Here is a 23108-nt window from a genome sequence, read left to right on the forward strand (position 1 = left end):
GCCATAATGGGTGTGCCATTTAAAATATGCACTTAATCACTGCTCATCACCACCTCCAACGCAGCAGATCTGCAGGGCCCAACAACATCCACATGTGGACGACAGGCTTACACACACACACACACACACACACACACACACACACACACACACACACACACACACACACACACACACACACACACACACACACACACACACACACACACACACACACACACACACACACACACACACACACACACACACACACACACACACACACTCTTACACACTTCGCCAGTCAGTAGCATGATGAGCAGCCGGCAGCTACAGCTCATCAACACTACAGTACAATGCTGAATTACAATCATCTCCAGGCCCCATGCATCATCTTCTGCAGTGTGTAAGTGACAAAGACACAAAAGGATTGTTTGTGTGTGTTATCTGACCTCCACGAACAGATGCTCTCTATTAATCCCAAAGAGCAAAGACAGACTGCCTCGTTTTTATTATCACTATCAATAATAACGTGCGTGCCGAGGAAGAATTAAGCATCAGTGTGTGAGCAGCGTCAGGTGACATACAAAGCAACACGGGCACAACATGCTGCATTCAAGTGTGTTTTTTTGGGGGGGATTTTATGATAATACAGTATGCATTATGGGTGAAACAATCCAAATATCAATACTAAAAGATTTCCACTGAGGCTGGAGGGGTAGTGCATCAGATGTATTTATTGACAAATTGTAGTTTCTGATTACAATGCATTCTCAAATGCATGATTTATGCAATTTCTATCCTATAAATCAAGATTAACAAACCAAAAAAGTGTGTCTGAGAGTTTTCTCGTTAATGGGAGAATATATTTAGACAATTACTCAGGCATTATTTGGTGTGTGTTTATTTGTTTTTCATACATAATTATTTATTTATTGGAAATATGCCTTCAGTGGTTTACTCCGAGCAATTATTTATAATCTACTGTGAAGGAGAGGAGTGAGGGAGGTCTAATTTAAATCTATCGGAGCATATCCATCCTGGTGCAATTTTCCCCTGCCTTCACAATAATTATGATTTATCAGAATGCATTCGCTCCCTGTTAATTATTTATTTGCCTTCTCACTATTTTTAAACACATGGAGGGGGGGGGGGGGGGGGGGAAATAATCATAGAGGTCAATAATTTAGTCAAGGGATGGCTTCAGCTGCTGCATCACACAGAAAGGTATAGAAGTTCACTGAGAGAAGAATAAACATGTCGCCTTGCTGGAACGTGCCAAAGTTGGACTTATGGAGATGTCTAGCCCGGTATCAGAGAGATCTATACCCCCTGGATCTCTGGTGGCCCTGCTGGCATCATTAGGCTACACCTTAGTAGTGATGGAGATGGAGTGGACGAGGCAGAAGTGGAGCAAAAGAACTCAAGGCTGTAAGCGTCGCTGAACCAAAACGACACTGTGCACACATGACAGGCTCCAACTGTCACCATCCAGACTGCTGTCAAACATACATGCATACAAGTCTGCACTTCCGAAGCAGGCACACTGATTTTCATAAAAACCGCACCACACACACGCACACTGCCCCTCTCTTTTGCCCAACACACATGGGCCACATAGCCCATTCTGAACAGCTGATAAGATTCCCTGTGAACTCACGCTGTCTCAGCCTGGTTTAGCACAGCAACATTGCAGCCCCCCCCTTCTCAATGAGCCTACTAAAAGGCCAGAACTGCTTACCTTTCCGACGTAGAGCCATTCCTTTAGTACCAATTCCACGCTATAAGAAGCCTGCAAAAAGGCTGAAGACTGCGCAATCCCCCCCGGTAGAATTTGAATTGAGACGCGGTGCTCCTGCTCCAAAGAGAAAAAAAAATGTGGATGAGACACCTCTCTCTCTCACTCTCTCGCCCTGCCGGTCTGGTTTCGAGGCGGCGGTGCTGATGCTGATGATGCTCGGTTTTCAAATGCCGATGGAGGACGACGAACCGATTCGTGCGGGAGAGGGATGGGATCTCCTTGCAGGGGCTGTGCGCGATGCTGCTCCGCCGCGCAGTGACAGGGAGCCAAGCGCGGTGCGTTTAGCCGCAGTTGAACCCGGAGAAGGCTGACGGGGTGATGCTGTTGCTGCTGGTGAGGCTCGGTGCCGCTATAACAGCAGCGCTCCCCCGGATCATACCACCGCACCGAGGAGAAGGGGGTGTGGCACGGAGCGGCGGACAGACACAAACAGCCTCTCTCTCCTCGTCCGGAGGTCGTCTGGATCACGACTGCGACTCATTCAGGTGATGCCATATGGCTTCAATGTTGTCCTATGCTGGAATGCTGACTCATAATTATTATTATTATGATATATGGTGGAGGTTTGGTATTTCCTGCCGAGTTTTTTTTTCTTTTTTCTAACCTTTCAGCTGATTTTTTCCAAATACCAAAATGTGTCATTCCAATGAGCAACAGGCCAACATAAACATTTTCAATATTATTAAAGTGAGTACAGAAGCTGCTTGTTAAGGAGTAAACCAATATATGTTCAGGCAAATTGTGTAGGCTAAATGCATTACAAACTGGTGTCGGTCCTTCTCATGCATACTCGTGCTTTTTAAGCATCACAAACTGCCTTTCCTGCAATCAGGGGATACACCACATTTTGATAGATTATTTACTACATTATATTTTGTCTAATATATGTTTTTAGCTGACACTTTTATCCAAAGTTACTTACATACAGCTTTATATTGTCTCTACGAGTGCAATTTAGAGTTAAGTTTCAATGTTAAATGTTAAATGTTTCAAAGTTAAGTGTCAAGGACACTTCAACATGTTTCCTGCAGGGGCAGGGGATCAAACCACTGACCCTCTGAGCCCCCTGTGCCACACATAGCCAGCCATATAAGGGATTCCCAAAATGCAGGCAGGTGACAGAATACAACTGATGGCTAATGGGAGGGCTACCCTATAAGCTAATGTATGCTTTCTGCCCTCCCACTTCTACTAAATGTTGTTTGTTTCTCGGATGTATTAGCTGTCTAATTGTTGAAATAGTAGAATGAAAAAAATAAATAATATATATATATATAGTGAAATATAATTGAATATAATGCAGTTATGCTCTCAAATGTTCTTATTCAGTGTTATCCCTGATGAATCAAAACACATGCATGATTTCCTTCTCTTTTGTGTCTTTTTTGGGGAGTCATATAAATGTGCATGTGATGATATATTCACTTACAAACACCTGGACTTTAATAGCCCACTGGGATTTTTGCACATTTACAAAAATGTCTGCATGTTCAAAAAACATTATCTGGGCATGCGATATTGTAGTATTTTAGAAAATAAATAAATATTATTGTCTTTTTTACAAAGTCATGAGCCATCAGTATCTGTCAGCCATTAGTGTATCACAAAGTTTCACTGATGACATTATTTTTTACATTTGTGATCAAAATTATTGCTAGGGACAATTCAGAAGTCGCTTGGTCTCTTACAAATTCTACGCCTTTGACTCAGGGGATAAAAAGCAAAGCAGGAAATGATCTTTACTGCTTGACTTAGAAGATAGAATCTCTAATGTATTGCTGCAGTGGGCCTGGTTTATGATAACACCTGCACATCTTCCCATAATATCTTATTTTCTAAATGATGCTCTTAATGATTCTGACCTGTGCTCTCTATGTGCGATGCATTGGTGTAAGTATCCACAGTGTGTGGCTGGTACAAACAACTTGTGAATGACAGGGGTTCTAATGATACAGTTTATTGTTTCCCCAAAGCACGGTACGCGCGGGGCTACAAACAACCATTTTGACAGCTGCTTCAGTCTATGTGCCTTCCTGCCTGTCTCGCTGTATCCCCACCACAACACAGCAGTGTGCATCTTTTTATCAACTATATAGGTTTTGGCACTTTCCATCAGTTTCATCACTGGTTCTCTCTAAATGGAGGCTGCAGGTTCACAGCAGTGGCGGGCAGAGAGTGAAATGATCCAAGGGAGCTTTAGAGAGAGAAAAGAGCTTTGAGTCCACTTCTGTTTGATAACAGTGTGTTCCTGAGACGTGGCGATCCCCAGTGAGTTTGTCATCTGGTCATGGGTTGTCGATATGAGGCTGCCAGGCCGCAGCGAGTGGCTGCCTAGTGGAACAATGGCTTCAGATTCGAATGGATTTTGATCAGGAGACCAGAGGACCTCCACGGTTCCTGAGAGCATGGCCTGGCGTTGGAGCGCTGTGTGTTTCTGAGGCTCGTGTTTGCCTGCAGAGTCCTAATGGCAGGCACATTACACCTCCAGCGGCGGCTGGGTAAACGCTCTTTTAAAAGAGCAGTTCCTCTTCTGGCGCTCGACACATCTCGCTGAGACATCTCCTTGACAACCGGCTCAATGAAGGGATTTGAAATGTCACTGTCTTTACTGTGATTCTTTTTGTATTATTATCGTCGGAGATAATAGATATTGAGAAGGGAATAGGGATGGCCTTGCTTCAAGAGAGACACAAACGTCACTTACTATTCTAGAAAAAAAAGACAAATAGGAAATGAAAGTAACATTTTGCAGGGACTTTGGAGAGGAGTTGTATGTAACATATAATACATGGATGGAAGTAGACCCAGTCTACATTTTATAGGATAATAAGCATCATTAGAGCCACATATGCTCTATTAGAGTGCATTTCAGACATAATGTCAGTTGCATTACTGTATGTTATCGGATTATAATGTAAATTGCATTCAAATGATATAAACTAATTAAATAGTATCTCATCTGGCAAAAGGAAAAGAAAACCTCAGTGTAAACAAATAGGAGAGCCCCATCTCCATAAGACCATGTTTGCTGTTCCAATTATTCCTGCCCTATTTGGACGGTGTGGAAGCACAGCTGAGCATATAGGGAGGGAAGGGGAGCGCAGAGGTGGATTTAGAGCTGGTACTCCATAAATGCGTTGTGAGAGTGAAACAAAAGAAAGAAAGCTACTGTTGCAGTTGTGAATGCTAAGATGGAGTCTGGTGAGAATAACTTGGATGGGAAGCTGTCCCTAGCCCTTCTTTTCCACATGATTAGAAGCAACTCACGACTATTAAGTGTTGTGACACATCTGTTAGGGCGAAACACCCCAGGCCAAAACATTGTTTTCTTCATGCACTGGTCAATGCTGAGAGTATTTAGCTTCCATGACATGCATACAAGACTGTAGTGGGAAGAAAACACAAAAATACACATTTAGGTGCTTATGTAAATAACATTGTCTATTTGGGATTGTTGAGTTCTCCTAAATTCACCAAAAGTTAGCATTACATAATGCCTCATTTGCATATTTAAACATAAAAAAGACACATAGTAAAGTCTTAAAGGGGCGCTACAATGCTCATTTTCAGTATCATAAGTGTATTCTGTGCCTCTAATGTGAAATGTTTACACACTCTAATGTTCAAAAAGGTCTTTATCTTTCTCTGCAGCACCTATTTTCACCATCTGTCTGAAACCAGAGCCCAGTCTGCTCTGATTGGTTGGCTCTGTTGTGATTGTAGATATATCCTGCCCTTTAGCCTGTTCAACCTGTTGGAACGCTAATAGCAGTGTAAATGTGACATAGTGATACATGTTAGAGTGTTAAACAAAGGAGTCTTAGGCGTTTCAGGCAGGGGGGGGGAACTCCCTCTGGAGGGAACTTTGGGATGTTTGCCTTTGCAGACCATTTACATGCACAGAAACCTATATAATACACTACAGGAAAGGGCAACCCCCAAAAAGCATAATAGGGCCCCTTTTATGTTAGTAATCAACTTGGGAAGTTTCATGGTTATATTTATACGTACATTATTTACCCCAATTATTTCTACTGCCCTGTAAAAGGTATTGATTTTACATTAATCTAAGGACTGGTTTACAAACAAATAAGAATTGTATTTTATTATGCATACTCATAGCCATTATTCTCTACTTCAGTAGCACTTGCTTTTCATTTTTATTCCCATCTATATTCTGAAGGCTTTTACAGAGGTGTTTGTTCATATATAAGTCATCACCTTATTATAGATCAAAAATATGTATTTGTTTATGGCTTTTAGGAGTATTTTCAGTTGTATGGAACCATACATCCCCTCTGTGAAAACGCTCTTGACCATAATATGTAAAAAAAGAAATTATGGAACTTATTTATTAAGATAATATTTCCATATTTAAACATATAATCAAATCAGAAAACTTGTAATAATGAAAGTAATCAAAAGGGAAGGTTTCATCATTTTAAATGTACCCTAATAACCTGTAGTGTCTCCCCTTAAAACCTGAATTACGACATATATATTACACGGCAATTGGCAAGAGAAAAGAGATAGATCTGTAATGCATCCTTACCTTAATGCTCCTTCAAGCCCTAGCAGTAATATCGGCTTTGAGAATCCCTGCACTACTTCACTTCACAGCTGGAGGCTCTTCCACTGAGCATTATTTAGTCTCGTACATGCATACTGCAAAGCCAAGACAGTTTTTCTCCTCAGAATTCTGTGTTCCTCGTAGGCTGTGATCGATTGGCCAGTGATCCATCCTTCCACTATAGTACACAAGGTGAATGTTGCATGCTGTAAGTAGAAAACTAACAATTACCCTCTAATTTCTGCAATTCTCCTTACTGATTTTCCTGCTATCATCCTCTTTGTCTCCTCCTCGTTCCCTTGCCTCTTCCTACCTTTGTATTCTTCTGATATCTTCTCCTGTTCCTCTTTTGTTTTCAACTCATTGCTTCACCCTGTGTCCACCCAATCCCCCTGCCTGTAGCTCCATCTCTCTCTGGGGTGGTGTTGCTGCAGGGGGCTTCTCCTTTTCAGTAATGAGGGATCTTGGATCAATGCTGTCAACAATGCTCACCGGCTGAACCTGTATTACCCTGGCCTCGAGGTGGAATCCTGATCTCCAGAGGTGTTAAGAGTTAACTAGGGTATTCTTTCTCAGGGAGGGTGTTAGGGACGTGCTCCGTCACTCTCTCTCTCTCCTCTGTTCTCCACCAGCGCTCCAGCTCCACCCACCCGGCTGTACAGTTTGAGTGCTTCACAGGACACACAGCCGACCATTTATTGAAATCTTCTTTTAAATGACAGAGCTATGACCTTTCCCGATGCATGCGCTCCACGACCATAAATTCTCAGATTTCATTTTACATTTTCCTCCGAGCATTTCACAACCAAATTACACCTGCAAAGCCTTCAACCTATGGGCAGGGATCCAGTATTTTTACCCACAATTATTACTTTCTTTAAGTTCCAAATGGTCCTTTAGCACTTTTTGGATGGGTGTTTTGGAAGTTGGGAAAAAGGGCAGTATAATCTGTCCTGAAAAACACACACATTTTGACAGCAGTTTCAAAGGCTGTCCTCTTTCTATGCCTGTCATCAATTTCCCATCCGAAAAAGGGAAAGGGGAGAACAGAGGCGAGCATGGAGAGGTATCTATTGATTAATCACAGACGGTAAGAGCCCCGATGTGTGAGCAATGTGCACCAGTTTCAAAGTGTTGACAGATGAAACAGCTATATAACCTCACCTCCGCGACACATTCTCCTTCAAGCCTTTCTCTCATAATTAGTCACATCCCTGAAAGGGCATGACATTAATAAATTCTACATTAAACCCACATGTATAAACTGAGGGGGATTTGAAAGAAAGCAATATTTTTAACCAGCGCTGCTTTGACATTCAATAGCAGGTGAAAGGCGGGTGGAGAGAGGACACACGGTGATACGGGGCGGAGGACACCACTGCAGCAAAGACAGGCACGTGACGCAGGAATTATTGATTTATAAGGCATATCTTTATCCTTACAGTATGCATGAAAGTGAAGGGAACATCAAGAGCATCTGTCGATCACCTTGAACAATGGAACCAAGTCTTTGTTGTGGGGCTTAAACAAAGCTCCAACACACCCTTTGGTCCCAAAAAAAAAAGCTTTTTACTTTGGACCCCTAAAATCTGAGGAGTGTTTCCATAAGGATCAAAGTGTGTGTGTATGTTCCAGGGGGCTTTTGTATTTAAGTGTGTTGAGTGCTCCCCTCAGCCCGTGCAAAAAGCCCCTCAGATACCGAATGCCACCCTAAAGCATGGGCACTTCTCCTGTTCTCCTTTTATCACCGTACACTTCTTCCTTTTGCTCCCCTGCTTACCTGTGACAGGAGCGCCTTTCAAACGCACCTCATTGCATTTCAAACGCCAGCGACTCCCACTCCCCATTTCCAAGACTCCCACACAGACGTACACGCACCCAGCTGTCAGCTGCCCAAAAGTATTGTACATCCAATGGCCTTCTCTCCCTCCCCTACCTGAACTAACTCCCCCACTACCTCGAGTTGTTGAGAAAATAATATTTTATGCATGCCACAGCAGCCCACACACAGATACAGCTTATGAAAGACATACCGAACCGACTTTGCTGCCAACATTGCGTGTCGTGCATCTCTCTCTTCTGTTTTCATGTATATTTGTGTGCAGTGTTTTTTAAATGTTAAATTAAGATTTGCTTAAATAATCTTCTCGTGTTTCAATGCAGGAACACGTAGCTTGTTTTGCAGTGTCCCAGGGATCAATATGCATGATGTAAATACTGTTTCTATAAAACTTAAGGGTGCAAAAGGCCACAAGAGGAGAGTTTCGGTGCAGGCCTCCGGCTCTTGGGAGAATTAATCACAGCAACAGATTTGGATGGGGTCTGCCTACATACCTTAGCATTTGTCAGAGCAGAAAAGGACACAGTACAACGAATTTGCATGTGTTTGAAGTGTTATTATTAATTCATGCCAATGAGACTTTGCATAAGGGAGTACAAACTTGAGAAAGAGGAAGAAAAAAAAAAGTCCCAGTAAGCACAGGGACTGTTTGATCTTGTTATGTCTCCTCGCTCTTGTTTTGCTTTGTGGAAACTATTGTTGTCCATTGGTATCTTTATGTTTCGGCGTCCACGTATTGACTGAGCCTTTTGGTGAACAACAGGCTTCCATAAGCATGGGCCTATCTTATTTGATCAGCATGTGTTGAGCTAAATGACGGGCTATTATCACAGGCCACCCATCGACTGCTGCTCCGCTCCTCAAACAGCCAAAGCGAAAGGTCAAACACTGATAATTACCAAACAGAAAGAGCTATTCCTAATTAGACATGAATGCGAAATTTGAACGGGAAATTAAGCTGGCATGTGCAAGCAAAAGATCCACCACGTCCATCTGGTCAATTCATTCCAGCTGTACTCTGTATTTACTCTCTCTTGTTTGGCTGTTTCTCAACAGGTGCTCATGTGTGCCTGCATTGTGTGTCTACATTCATATGTTAGCCTCAACAGGGTGTTGATGTACATGCATGTGTGTGAGGCTGCAACTCTACATGTGTGTGTTGTACCGGTGCCCATTGGTTGCATTGTGCATATGCTGGCACAGCAATTTCCCCTCGGAGGAGGAAAGCGGGTGGTGTCGGAGGGCGACAAGTATACTTGTGGCACATTATCAGCAGCAACACAAACACAGGCTGGCACTATCCCAGCTGTTATTAAAAGGGAGTCTTTATTTGTGCATGTGTTTGACTCTTTGCCTTTGCATGAAGGGAAGAGAAAAGCGGAAGGGTGTTGCCAAGTAGGCAACCCTTCAGGGACACGGGTAATTACATAGAAGACCAAGAATTATGAATGGTTTTAATGGTCAGAGGGGCGCTGTCCTTGGGGCTTCCTGGAGACACATATCAAGCATGTTCTGGTAATAGTGTTGATTTTTCAATGAATACTGCTTTTCTTTCTTTCTGGTTTCATCATCTTATAATCATTGCACTGTAAAGGAAAGATCCTTCAAGCAACGTGCATGAGCTCACATCCGAGGACAGCAAACTTTTTCCTTGCTAAAGTGACCTTAAGCTTTTTACTTAAAGGGGCCCTATTATGCGTTTGGGGTTTTCCCTTTTCTGAAGTTAAATGGTTTCTGTGCAAGCAAATGGTCGGCAAATGCTAAAATCCCAAAGTTCCCTCCAGAGGGAGTTTCTCTCCCACACACTGTATTACCTGCATGAATACAACTACATTGGATGCCTTTTCTTCTGTAACATATTAAGTAACACTTGCACTTCTATTGGCTAGAGCTGCAACATCTCTTTGCTGTTGACCAATCACAATAGAGCCGGCCAGCTAACCAATCGGAGCAGACTGGGCTCTGGTTTCAGACAGAGGGTGAAAAGAGGTGCTGCAGCACGGGCAGTATGAGAAAAATAAAGAGCTTTTTGAACATTAAAGCATGGAGACATGTCACAGTAGAGGCACACAATATACATATGAACCTGAAAATGAGCATCATATGGCTCCTTTAATGCCCACCTTCTCCCTGGGCACTGTTTGGTGCTACCCTGTGCTCTCTGCGGAGGCTAGTGGAACATGAACCCTTCAGGGAAACAGAGCTGCTTTACTGTGATGGCTCTGTCCATGGTCCTGAAATGTGCTGCATCCCACTTCTATAATACATACTAATTGCAACCGGTTTTCAGTATGCAGAGCAGTCCCACTCAGAAAGTGCTGAAATTAAGCATACTCAAAGATAACAGTTGCATACGGAATTCACTTGTGTTCGAGTGTGCTGTTGATGGACACTATTATCCAGCAATGCAAAAATGAAATGGAGGAGCAGTTTACAGCTGGAAGGAATTCAAATGTGGATTGTGGTACAGCTTCAAGAGGATCAAAGAAAACTGTTTTTGCAAAAGGGGAATTTCAACTATTTTACACAATCAGTTATGTCATGTAGGTTGTGACAACCCAATCTCACAAGAAAACCGTGTAATAACTACGTTGCTCCACAACTTGGGACGTAGTATTTCTACAAAAACGCCTCTGAAATGGTAGGATCCCTACGTTTTTTTTCACCATTCATTCCAATGGCTGGCGTCTATGTCACGTGATCTTCAAATTTCTCCCTGCAGAAAAAAAACATGGCCGACCTTGGGTTGGGAACTGAAACTCGGTTCCAGATGAGAACCGATAAGAAAATGCCGGGTACCGGGTACCCATACAAAATACACAATTTCGGTTCTGCTTAACGGTTCCTAAACGCGGTAGACCCTGTATTCCACCGAGTCCGTCTGCGCCGCGGGTCCGTCTGCGCCGCGGTGACCCGGTGGAATACAGCCAGGGTAAGGGAGGACTGGCCATCTATGTGTTCTGGAGAATCACAGAACGGCCGGTCGTCAGCGGGCCGTTGACGGCCGGCTTGGTACGCTGACGGCCAGCACCGCCCTTCATTTTTTTAAACGGCATCATGTAAGTTGCGGCGACAGAGGTCCACAGTTTCAGAGGCACCCCCTGCCCTCCCGTAGACAGTTCACAAGCTCAGTCACTTCATAACACCAAAGATGGATCGCGATAAACGCTCTAAAGTGATGCTCCACTACACTAAAAAATAAAAAGACAAGGCACAGTGTAATGCCTGTTAATAGCTTGCCACAGGCATAGCTCAGTTAAAATAAAGCACAGCTATTGTGCAATACATTTGTATTGCATGTATATTTTTTATTTGTAAAAATGTCAGTTAAAGCTTAAAAAAATAAAGATATTTTTGTTATCTAAATGTTTGACCTCTTTCTTTTACAATTTTGGAATGGAAACGGGGAATCGATAAGAACCGGAATCGATAAGCAGAACCGGAACCGGAATCGATACATTTCAAACGATACCCATCCATAGGCCGAACTTCGTTTTATTCTCGGTGGAAAATGCCTATTTTAAGGTTAGTTTGGCCATTAAAATGCGTTTTGATGTCATTTGATGCGAGAAATACGAGTTGTTATTTCAGATTATGTGTGCAGTGGATGTACATGATCTTTAGTTTTGCTAGTTATTACGAAGATTACTTCAGGAAATTGTTTCCATTCAACGTTTTCATTGTTACCAAGGTGGTTGCTAGGGACGCTGCTATCGATATTATTTATGTTATGTTGTGTAACTGTTTAATGGTGTTATCTTTATTGCTACTCCCTTCCCCGTCAATTTATAGTGTTGGTCCACAGCACCAATGTATTAGTTTAACAAAATCCGTATCTAAAATTGTGGCATAGATACGTTATTTCCCCCTGTGCAATTCTCCAACCCAGTCTCACATCTCACATCACATCGTCATAAAGAAATACCGGAAACAGACCGAAAACATTTTTTTTTAAATAAAATAATACTTTATTCCGAGTGTGCTTGCTTTTCTCTTTGAAAGTCATCACATAACGGCATTGTAATACACGGTTCGGCTGCATTAAATATTACATATCTGCCGTAGTTCTCTATTTATAGAGCCCTGATGAGAAGACTTTTAGACAAACATGAAGAACTTCCGCCAAAACTGAATATGTGACGTGGATCATAAATATATCAGCAATTAAACAACATCTTACATTTCTTTTCACACAATACGTCTCCTTGCAGTATCAACACTAATTCGGCTGACTTTTATATTTGATCCAATTGGTAGATAGGCTGTATTTACACCATAAAGGTGCAGATCTGATATAATAGGATCCCTATAAAGTATATTCATTACTCGTTATTCTCTACTAATAGTTAATTAAAGACTGTATATAATGACTATTTTGCACATCCCTTTCAAGATTTCAAGATTTTCTAAGGTTTATTGACATATCATATTCACAACTACGGTGTAGTTATGCAATGAATGAAAAACTTGGGTCGCAGGTTCCTCAACAGTGCATTACAAGACATCTATCAATATTTGTGTATACCTCCAGCAATGTTAACTATGTTGAAGCACTTATTTTAACTGATATTATACATATGTAGTATACTCTTATAAGATGTATGTAGATAGTACTGTATAAAAAATGTGCAGAATACGACAGTTTAATGGTGGAGGTTGTTACGTACTCCCCCCCTTTTTGTTGTCCTCTTTGTTCTCTCTGCTGTGCAGGTACACCTGGCTCCGCCTTCCCCAGGTGTTCCCAGTTGCCACTCAGCCGAGCTCGGCGCAGGTGTTCCCAGTTACCAATCAGCCCAGGCATAAAAGAGGAGACTGAAGGAGAAGGAGGAGCCGATCACTACTCCGGATGTCTCTGCTGTGGCAGAGCTCTTTTGCTTGTTGTTGTGTTTCCTGGAGGACGTGTTAAAGTTAGGTTTTCGCGGCTTTATTTCTCCCGTTAAGTTGTGTGTGGTTTTGGGTAGTGGAGGAAGGCTCTGGATCCTACGGCCCGTGGTGTGGTTGGCCCAAGTCCCCTCCATCTTTTGTTTGTTTTACCTGTCCTCCAGTGTATGTTTTATGATTGTGGCAATAAATGTACGATCACTGTTGAGTGCCTACGTGTTGTGTATTTTTGTTTTATGTTGCGGACTGCCTCACGAGCCACTACTATTAAGTAGGGAGGCGGGTTGTAACATATGGGGGCTCGTCCAAAGGCTGTCTCGGGCAGGTGCCGGTGTGGTGGTGAGTAGTATTACTTTGTAAAAGGCCCTTGACAGCATTTATTTGTTTGGTTGGCTGTATAGCGTAGAGTTCCAGTGATGGATTTCGACTTGGAGGGGTTTGTGGGTGATCCGACTCGGGGGAAGTTGGATGCATGTAGCAAACAGCAGCTTGGTCTGATCGCAGGCAAATTTGACGTTGTAGTCAACAAACAGAACAAGAAACAGATCATTAAGAGACAGCTGTTGGCTGCGCTTATAGATCAGGAGGTATTGTCAGAGGAGGAAGTATACGTTCCCATGGATGACGGGACAGAGGTCTCTCAGAAAGTGAGCGACCTTCAACTTCAGCTAGAGCTGCGCAAGTTGATGGTTAGAGAGAAGGAAAGTGATAACAGACTGAGAGAGAAGGAGATCGCCTGTAATCTCGAATTGAGGAAGTATGAGGCGGAGTTACGTTTGAGGGAGCTGGAGTTGACGGCTTACCAGACTCAGCAGTTGGGGTCTGCGCAACCTCATGATTTTGACGTAGGCAAGTATACTCGGTTTATCCCAGTATTTAATGAAAAAGACGTTGATAGCTATTTTGTCCTGTTTGAGCGTGTAGCAACAACGTTTAAATGGCCTGGGAACATGTGGACCGTTATGCTGCAGTGCGTTCTCGCGGGTAAAGCGCAGGAGGTGTATACTGCGTTATCTGAGGAGGTTAGCCGGGATTATGAACAGGTGAAAGCTGCAATTCTGCGCGCTTATGAGCTGGTGCCTGAGGCATACCGTCAAAAGTTTCGCGGTTTGAAAAGGCAAGATTGTCAAGCGTACTGTATGTGGAATTCGCCCGTGAGAAAGAGGTTCTGTTTGAGCGATGGTGCTCATCGACGGGGACAAAATATCTAGAGGACCTAAAAACATTAGTGCTCATGGAAGAATTCAAAAACGGTTTGCCTTACACAGTAGCCACATACCTCAATGAGCAAAAACCGGTGAAACTGTTTGATGCTGCGGTTTTGGCTGATGAATATGTGCTTACTCACAAGACTGTCTACAGTGAGAGGACTAGGGCACAGGCCGGGTTTGTGGACAATAATATCAGAGAAACCCCAGTGTTCACTAAAGTGCCATGGCAGTCCAGCAAGCCAAGAGTTGCTGAGGAAAAACCGGGAGAGGTGAATTGGGAATCTACGGATAGGCCAGTGTGTCATTACTGCAAGAAAAGAGGTCATATTGTTGCGAATTGCTATGTTTTACGGGATGAAAATAAGCATGTAAAGACGGTCGCTTTGGTGAGTACTTCAAAGCCAGGGTCTCACAAATCTGAACTGGAAGTTTTTGCTCCGTTTCTCATGGAGGGAATGGTGTCTTTACCGGGGAAGAACAACAGGGTTCCAGTGACCATTTTGAGGGATACAGCAGCTTCGCAATCCTTTATGATAAGGGGTGTGTTGCCCCTCTCTGAGGAGTCTGCTGTGGGTTCGGATGTTCTTGTGAGGGGGTTTGGTATGCAGTGTGTGGGTTCACCATTGCATAATATTCATCTTGAGTCAGATCTGGTCACAGGTCCGGTAACTGTCGGGGTTCGGCCATGTCTTCCCATTGAAGGGGTAGATTTGGTCTTGGGGAATGATTTAGCCGGTGGCAGAGTGCTAGTTAAGCCGGGAGTGAATGCGGTGGCAGTCACCCGCGACAGTTTTACGGCTACGGGATTGGACAGACCGGTCAGGGATCCTCCATCATGGCGTGAGGGTGGGAAATCAGGTACGATAAGCCGTGGGGCTGTTCATAACCCTGTCGCTGCCTGTGTAGAGGCGCTGTCCAATGCTAAAAGTGACACCCCTGTCACCTCAGAGGCCCCGATCGCTGCGGAGACTCTGGCCAATATGGAGTCTCATTTGGCACACTTGCCTGATGCGCAGCGTGCAGACGTATTGGAGCTGATCGTGAGGTGGAGGAGCCGGTGTCATACTTCTCAAAGAAATTCAATCGACACCAGCGGGTGTATTCCACCATCGAAAAGGAGGCACTGGCTATGGTTCTGGCTTTGAACAGCAGTTATAGCAGTTATTGTGTGTTGTTAACCTGTCTGGTGTGTGGAATGAGTGGTGGTGAGCACGTCTGTCAACTAAGGTTGATTGTTGTGATTGTTTTGTTTAAAAAAAATAAAAAAAAAAATAAAAACAAAATCACTAACTCATGGTGGGGGTGTTACGTACTTCCCCCCCCCCCCCTTTTTGTTTTCCTCTTTGTTCTCTCTGCTGTGCAGGTACACCTGGCTCCGCCTTCCCCAGGTGTTCCCAGTTGCCACTCAGCCGAGCTCGGCGCAGGAGTTGCCAATCAGCCGAACATAAAAGAGGAGGCTGAAGGAGAAGGAGGAGCCGATCACTACTCCGGATGTCTCTGCTGTGGCAGAGCTCTTTTGCTTGTTGTTGTGTTTCCTGGAGGACGTGTTAAAGTTAGGTTTTCGCGGCTTTATTTCTCCCGTTAGGTTGTGTGTGATTTTGGGTAGCGGAGGAAGGCTCTGGATCCTACGGCCCGTGGTGTGGTTGGCCCAAGTCCCCTCCGTCTTTTGTTTGTTTTACCTGTCCTCCAGTGTATGTTTTATGATTGTGGCAATAAATGTACGATCACTGTTGAGTGTCTACGTGTTGTGTATTTTTGTTTTATGTTGCGGACTGCCTCACGAGCCACTACTATTAAGTAGGGAGGCGGGTTGTAACAGAGGTATACACACATATTGATAGATTTCTTGTAATGCACTGTTGACACGGTGGACCCGTTCAATTCCAGTTTTGGACAGTCTGCCGTGGTTCCATCCCATTTCAAAGTGCTGTTCGACGCTCGGCGTAACCCTCGGAGCACATTCAAACATCCAATCACAGAGCTTGAGGACTATCACGGGGTTTGTCAAGCGAAGCGGAGAGAATACTTACTTCCGGGTGCAATATTCTCTAAAGCAAATGAGCTGCTCCGACCCTCGGTCCTGACGGACTCCAACTTGTGTTTATTAATCAAAAAATAAATAAAGACGAGGATAATTATGTGTTATTGTTGAGTAAATGGAGAATTGCACAGGGGAAAATAACGTATCTATGCCACAATTTTAGATGCAGATTTTGTTCAACTAATACGTTTGCGCTGAGGACCAACACTATACATTGACGGGGAAGGGGGTAGCAATAAAGATAACACCATTAAACAGTTACACAACATAACAGAAATAATATCGATAGCAGCGTCCCTAGCAACCACCTTGGTAACAATGAAAACGTTGAATGGACACAATTTCCTGAAGTAATCTTCGTAATAACTAGCAAACTAAAGATCATGTGCATCCAATGCACACATAATCTGAAATAACAACTCATATTTCTCGCATAAAAAGACATCAAAACGCATTTTAATTGCCAAACTAACCTTAAAATAGGCATTTTCCACCGAGAATAAAACGAATGTCGGCCATGGTTTTTTTTTCTGCAAAACGTAGGGATCCTACAATTTCAGAGGTGTTTTTGTAGAAATACTACGTCCCAAGTTGTGGACCAACGTAGTTATTACACGTTTTTTGTGAGACTGGGTTGGGTGTGACTCAGCACGTGAAAACAGTCGAACAACGATTATTGTGGATCTAGAGCAGGGGTGGGGAACCTTTTTCCTCTCAAGGGCCATTTCAATTTTTTCAACATCCTCCGAGGGCCGTACAAATTATTGACCTCTGCTTAAAAATACTAAAATCACAGCCCATTCATTTCGCCTTTCTTTCATGCTGTGCAAAGAAAAAGCAACCTCTCAATCCAGATATCTTACCATAACTTGCGTATGCATGCATGTGCACGGTTGTGGCATGACCACCAAAACAGAAAGATATGGACACAAGATGTGTGCATATCCATGTGAACATGATTTAAGTGGGTGAGGGGGGGACCTAACCTCCTCTAGGGGGGTCCGGGGGCATGTTCCCCCGGGAAGATTTTTTTTTAAATATTGAAGTTAAAAGCATCAATCTGGTGCACTTTGAGAGCAACATGAAGAGATCTATGGATACATCTCTCAACACCCATATGAAACAGAACTGTAAGCAGATTTATTTTTCTTTATGGATATTTTAAAAATCACTCCCCTTTCAAACTGTATTGTTGTTTATTAATAACAACTTTGTTTTACTGTCATATAGTATTTTATACCTGTTTACTTTATTCTCTATAATGATCATATAAAGATGTGCCTTTACCTCACTGGTTGTAGAAAAAGCTTATATTCGTTAGCATAGCTAGCTAACCAGATGCTAATAACAACAAAGTTATTGACTGTATGATCAGTATGACAGAAGACACAGCCACGCAAAAACTGCGGCATATGTACCGCTCCTTATAGGTACTGCAATTTTTGGAAGTGCCGGAGCGACGTTCTGGTGCAGAACTGCACCCCTGTCAGACGAGACAGATATCACGTGATGACACGTTAGGCTCGTGTTGTGTTCAAGGAACTTGGCCAGGAGAAACAGGCACTCGCTTGCTTAATTTTTTTGCGGTCTAGACTTCTTAAATGTTTTTCTTTTTTGCGTGTGTTTATAAATTACCTCGAGGGCCGTATCAAATGGTCTCGCGGGCCGTATACGGCCCGGGGGCTGGAGGTTCCCCGCCCGATTTAGAGGAAGCCTGTGATGTTAGATTTATAACAGTACTGTATGGAGTTGGGCGCCTCCCTAGGGAGGTGTTCCAGGCACTGGGAAGAGACCAAGGGGTAGACCTAGGACCAGGTGGAGGGATTATATATCTTCGCTGGCCTGGGAGTGCCTTGGGATCCCCCAGTCAGAGCTGGTTGATGTGGCCAGGGAAAAGAAAGTTTGGGGCTCTCTGCTGGAACTGCTACCCCCGCGACCCGACCACGGATAAGCGGGAGAAGATGTATGGATGGATGGATGTATGGAGTTGTGGACATTTAGAAGACAGGAAGGGTGCTATCGAATTGCATTATGGGATATGGATCCACCGTTTTTGGAACTTCATTCATACTTAGTCAGGGGGTGTTTCTCAATCGCGAGTACGCTTGCTTGGTAGCACATGTCTTCCGAGCATCTTACTTCAGAAACGAGGCAAGAATACTTCCTGGCATTCGGAAAACGAAGAGTGGAACAGGCGAGCAAGTGTGCAGGTGTGCATCACACGAGAAGCCCGTCTTACATTTTCCGCCACAGATTTGGGGAAATTGGTCCGTGCGTAAAGCAGTGTGGGGATTTTAAGACCGCAGAGTCTACACATGTGCAGCCTCGAAATTTCTCCAAACGAAGTACGCCGGGCTCGGTAGAATTCCAAGTATGCTGGACATTGGAACAGTACTTTGGCGGCACTCGATGACGTAGTATGCTTGAAATAGTGGCTCTGGAGCAGCTTTCCTCACGATTGAGAAACACCCAGGATTTCTCAGCCTTTGCTGCTTCACCTTTTTCCTTTTCTCAATTCTCTCACTCTCAGGTACTGGATCTTTACTGATGTAACACAAATAATCACAGGGTGTCCTTTCCTAAAGTATAAAATCACTGGAGATAAATGTAACTCTTTGTGTCAAATCATTCTCAACATGACTGATGTTTTTCAGACCAATAAACAACATCAAACAACTCACTTTACAATTGAGATAGTAAACATATCAAATATATATGTTTAAGTGAAAAAGTAAGAAACAAAACAAGAATACCGAGCCGTCAAGATCTTGGATTTATGTTTCTGGTTTTATTTGGAAAGGTTTTCCATCTGTATTCCATATTTTTTTACTTCCTGTGTTTGTCTGTCCTGGGCTGAAGTCGAATAGTCCATTTAGCTTAGGAACCTTCCTAACGGAGTGAAATGACCCGGAAGTCCCTCAGTGGCAGCCATGATAAGTGCCGTTCGAATTCTCTAGAATGATAGGAAAGGAGGTTTTCAAACTTCCTTAAAACCTCCTTTAGCTTAGGAACCACTGGACCTCCCTTGACGAAAGGAGAGGAGAAAATGCTGCCCCACAATGCCTTGCAGCCGCAGCATTTGCCGTCACACAACAGTCGGCCGTTCACGGAAACAAACGATTATAACGGAGAAATTATATCATGAAAGTTACGGTGCTTATTAAGCTTTTTAAAACGTATGTGGTAAGTTGCCAAAGTGCTTTGTTTTGAACGTTCATCAGTATTATAATCAAAAAGAGAAATATGAACGTTAGTTTTTACTGAAATTATCAAATAAAGTCAACATTTCACTGAGCTGTGTGGAGTTTGTTCAACTTTTAAAAGATGTTTGAATGGTGATATACACAGTGATAGGCATTAAAGACTAACGTTTATAATAAATACATTTGTATTGATTTTAAGATATTTTCATAGTCCATACAATCATACGTATTGGGATCATTTGTATAAATGTGGACCGGAGGGAGAGGGTGACGAGCATAAGTTTCACTTTCATTTTCTTATTTCAATTCCAACTTTGGTCATGAAGAATATGTTTCTCTGTTGTCCACGTTCATAAAGCATAAAGCAACAGCATCAGAGCACGGTGCAGAGTCTCTAGATGAGTCCGTGGTTCTTATTATACATCCATGTTGTAGTCCGCTGTATAGAAAAATGTAGTTTCCATAGTTTCCCCACAGCAGCAGACGCATCATAAACATGTCGGATAGTGAAAGTGCATTCGAATTCTCTAAAGTACCGCAGTCTCTTCTCCTAAGTTCTTTTGAATTCTCCTATCCACTATCCCTTAACCCCGTGACGTTTCACTCAGAGCCTCAGCGTGTCACATGACAGACAACAGCCATTGTTGATGAAGCCACGTGTTTTCTACCCCCTTTGACTTTTGATATCCTAACAGTAAGTATGTCAAAGGAATGCAGTGGATGAAATACTGTGTTGATAAGTCTAGGTGGAGTGCTTGCTGCTCTCTCTCCTGCAGCACTGCCTTGTGGCTAGACATCAACTCCTCCAGAGAACCTAAGCAGCATTCACGACCGAGCGAGAAAGGCATACACAATGTATATAAACAACAGAAGTCTGAAATGTGCATGTCATGCTTGAACAACGCCTTAATACAGAGAAGCAGTTATGAGGTTGTCTTTCAAATCACGACAGCCATCAGCAGCCATTTTGATGCAGGAGATGCAGATTAAAAAAGGGCTGTATCAGTAGGGTTTTTACATTCAAGATCTGTATCAAGGTAGCTGATTAGGACGCATTGGGTAGGTTCTGGATTTAGAATTGAAATGTCAATCAATATTACGGATGAAGCTTTGAACTATTTGGCAAGGCTCTGTAGATTCAAATGATAACAGTTTTCATTTTGTTAAATGAATTCATTTCGATGCAGCCTTGGATAATGGCAGTGACTGGAGGCAACTCATGTGCAGCAGCATCTTTGTCAGCACAGGCCTGCTCCAGCTGCTCCTTACTGGAGGTCTTGAGCTCCTGGAGCCTTGCCCCAGACCGCTGCAGCTCTGCCTGGGTCTGGGACAGAGCTTTGAGGGTCTGGGTGTAAGTCATTCTTGAACTAAATTACATCATTCTGGTGTCTGTGGTTATTTAAACATTCCCTGATCAACGTTATTTCAGCGTCAATAAATGAGTGCGAGAGGTCAAGGAATAGGAGATAGGGTTAGAACTTAGGAGCTGATTTTTAAACTATCCGACCGCAACTCTGGCCTTACTGGATCACCTGTTCCCCATCAGCCCGGCAGTCACCTGACCTCCTGCACACCTGCTCTATCCCCTCATTAGTTTCAGCCTGTATTTAAGTCCTTGTTTTCTGTCAGTCTTGTTGGATCCTTGTATGCTGTTCTCGTCGTACATCAGTAAGTTCTGTTTTATTTTGCCTTACCTTACCTGGGACCAAGCCTTTACAAAAATATATATTCTGTTTTATTTTCTTGTCTGTCACCCTGCTCCACTATCCTTGACACAAGCAAGAATGTGTACCAAACTCAAAACAACAAAATCATAGTCTCAGTTTTAGACAATTCATTTGCAAGGAAAGCAAAAGCTGAAAAGAGCATGGTAAAAATTGAGATAAATTACATAATAGAACAACAACCTGTTGGATCAGTGGTCTTCACTATTTGTTTACATGTGAGCCGCATTGATAGGACAAAGTCAATAGAAGAACCACTTATACCGCAAAGTATGAAAAGCTGCATACAGTTATAATACACTCAAAAAACGATAGGTCTGAGTTACTCCAGTCTATCTATTTTGAGTTTGTTTAATGAAAAATATATATATTTTGAACTGAACATATTTATATCTAATAGAACCAACATATAACTATGTGATTTTAAATTAACATGATTTGTTTACGTTGCTGCAAGGGGTGAAACATAATTGGATTTAATTATACCAGCTAAAAAGCATGGCTTTTAAATGAGCAAGATTCACTTAGTTTGACCTGACGTGAATGGAATGCATTGGTTTAATGACACCTGCTAGTTTGAGACGCATGACGTTGTAATCTATCGCGAGGCACACCCATAGACTGTATATATAAAATGAACGTAGGGTCCGTGACGTCACCCATAGGATTCTGCAGAGCTGCCGAGAAGCCCTTAGTAGGCGGAGTCGGCCACTAACGGCTCGACAGTGACGTCAGAGTTCAACTCCCGCCCAGCAGCTTGCTCCAAATAGAGAGGCAAAGTCCCTCCCCTTCCGGGAGCGTCCATGGGACCCTGGAAGCGGAAAATTATACATTGAATTCAATGGAGAGAGAAAACGTATCTTTTGATCCCGTTTGAATTGTGCCACGAACTACACATATGATGTTTGTCAATTTAAAAGAACATTTTGCAAGTCAAAAAAATAAAAATGTGTCGTAAAATTGCGAAGTAACACATTTTTTTGTGTGAAACCGCTCAGTGAACTACATGTCTCTGGTCCCGCACAATACGCGTCACCAACACACAGATGGGCGTCACGTTGGCACATTTCACCTCATTCTTTCAGAATGAGAATAAAAGTATAAAACGAGGTGAAAATCACTACAAGTCTGGGCACGTTGAGAGCTGTACATATACGAAAGGGGAGTTAGTCAGTTCTGTAAGAGCCAGCATGCGGGACCGGCTTTACAAGGTTTCGGTGAGTAATATGAGTGCAATGTTTAACGTTAATGTCAGCTAGCTAACATTAACTAACAAGGTACACTAACATGTTTTGTTTTAACAACTAGTTTTCTCCTTAAGAACTTTGTGGTCTCTGTGTATGCTGTGGATAACATTAGTGTTCACAAGAACAAGGTACACTCCCGTGTTTTGTTTTAGTTGCTCTTCAGATTGAAGCGGCCAGTTTTATATCGACTATACTGTATGTGTGATCTCCTTTTACATCTCGTTGTGTCATTTGAGTTTATTTGCTGTGTGTAGATTCAAGGATTTTGGTTATCTTGTCAATTTGTTTGGTTGTCTAGGCACAGCTGTGTGACTCCCTCCGGTACACTGGTATGTGTTTTCCTAATGTAGAGAGCATTGATTAATTAATAAACTACACACTGAGTCTAGATCCTGATCAAATCCTTTTTTTTTGTTGATGAAATGTTTTTAAAAAATGTATTCATACACATTTAAAAAAAAAAATACAATGTACAATCACAACCAATACAACACAAATTACAAAAAATACAGAAAAAACAAACAATAACAACAATCAGACAAAACTATGGAAAAATAAACCCTCCCACCCCCAGATCCTGACCATCCTTGTATTATTGCTCATTCGATCTA

At 42.8% G+C, this 23108-nt stretch overlaps 1 protein-coding gene across 1 annotated transcript in view; it reads left to right on the plus strand.

Moving 5' to 3' along the window:
• Positions 1–1796: 1796 nt before the first annotated feature.
• Positions 1797–23108, plus strand: part of LOC117550719 — a 28616-nt gene continuing 7304 nt past the window's right edge. Inside the window, exon 1 of the mRNA XM_034223230.1 lies at positions 1797–2265. The gene's annotated coding sequence lies outside the window, so the exon portion shown is untranslated. The remainder of the gene's footprint in view (positions 2266–23108) is intronic.

Source organism: Gymnodraco acuticeps, unplaced genomic scaffold (genome assembly GCF_902827175.1).
Source record: "Gymnodraco acuticeps unplaced genomic scaffold, fGymAcu1.1, whole genome shotgun sequence".
NCBI classification, from domain to species: domain Eukaryota; kingdom Metazoa; phylum Chordata; class Actinopteri; order Perciformes; family Bathydraconidae; genus Gymnodraco; species Gymnodraco acuticeps.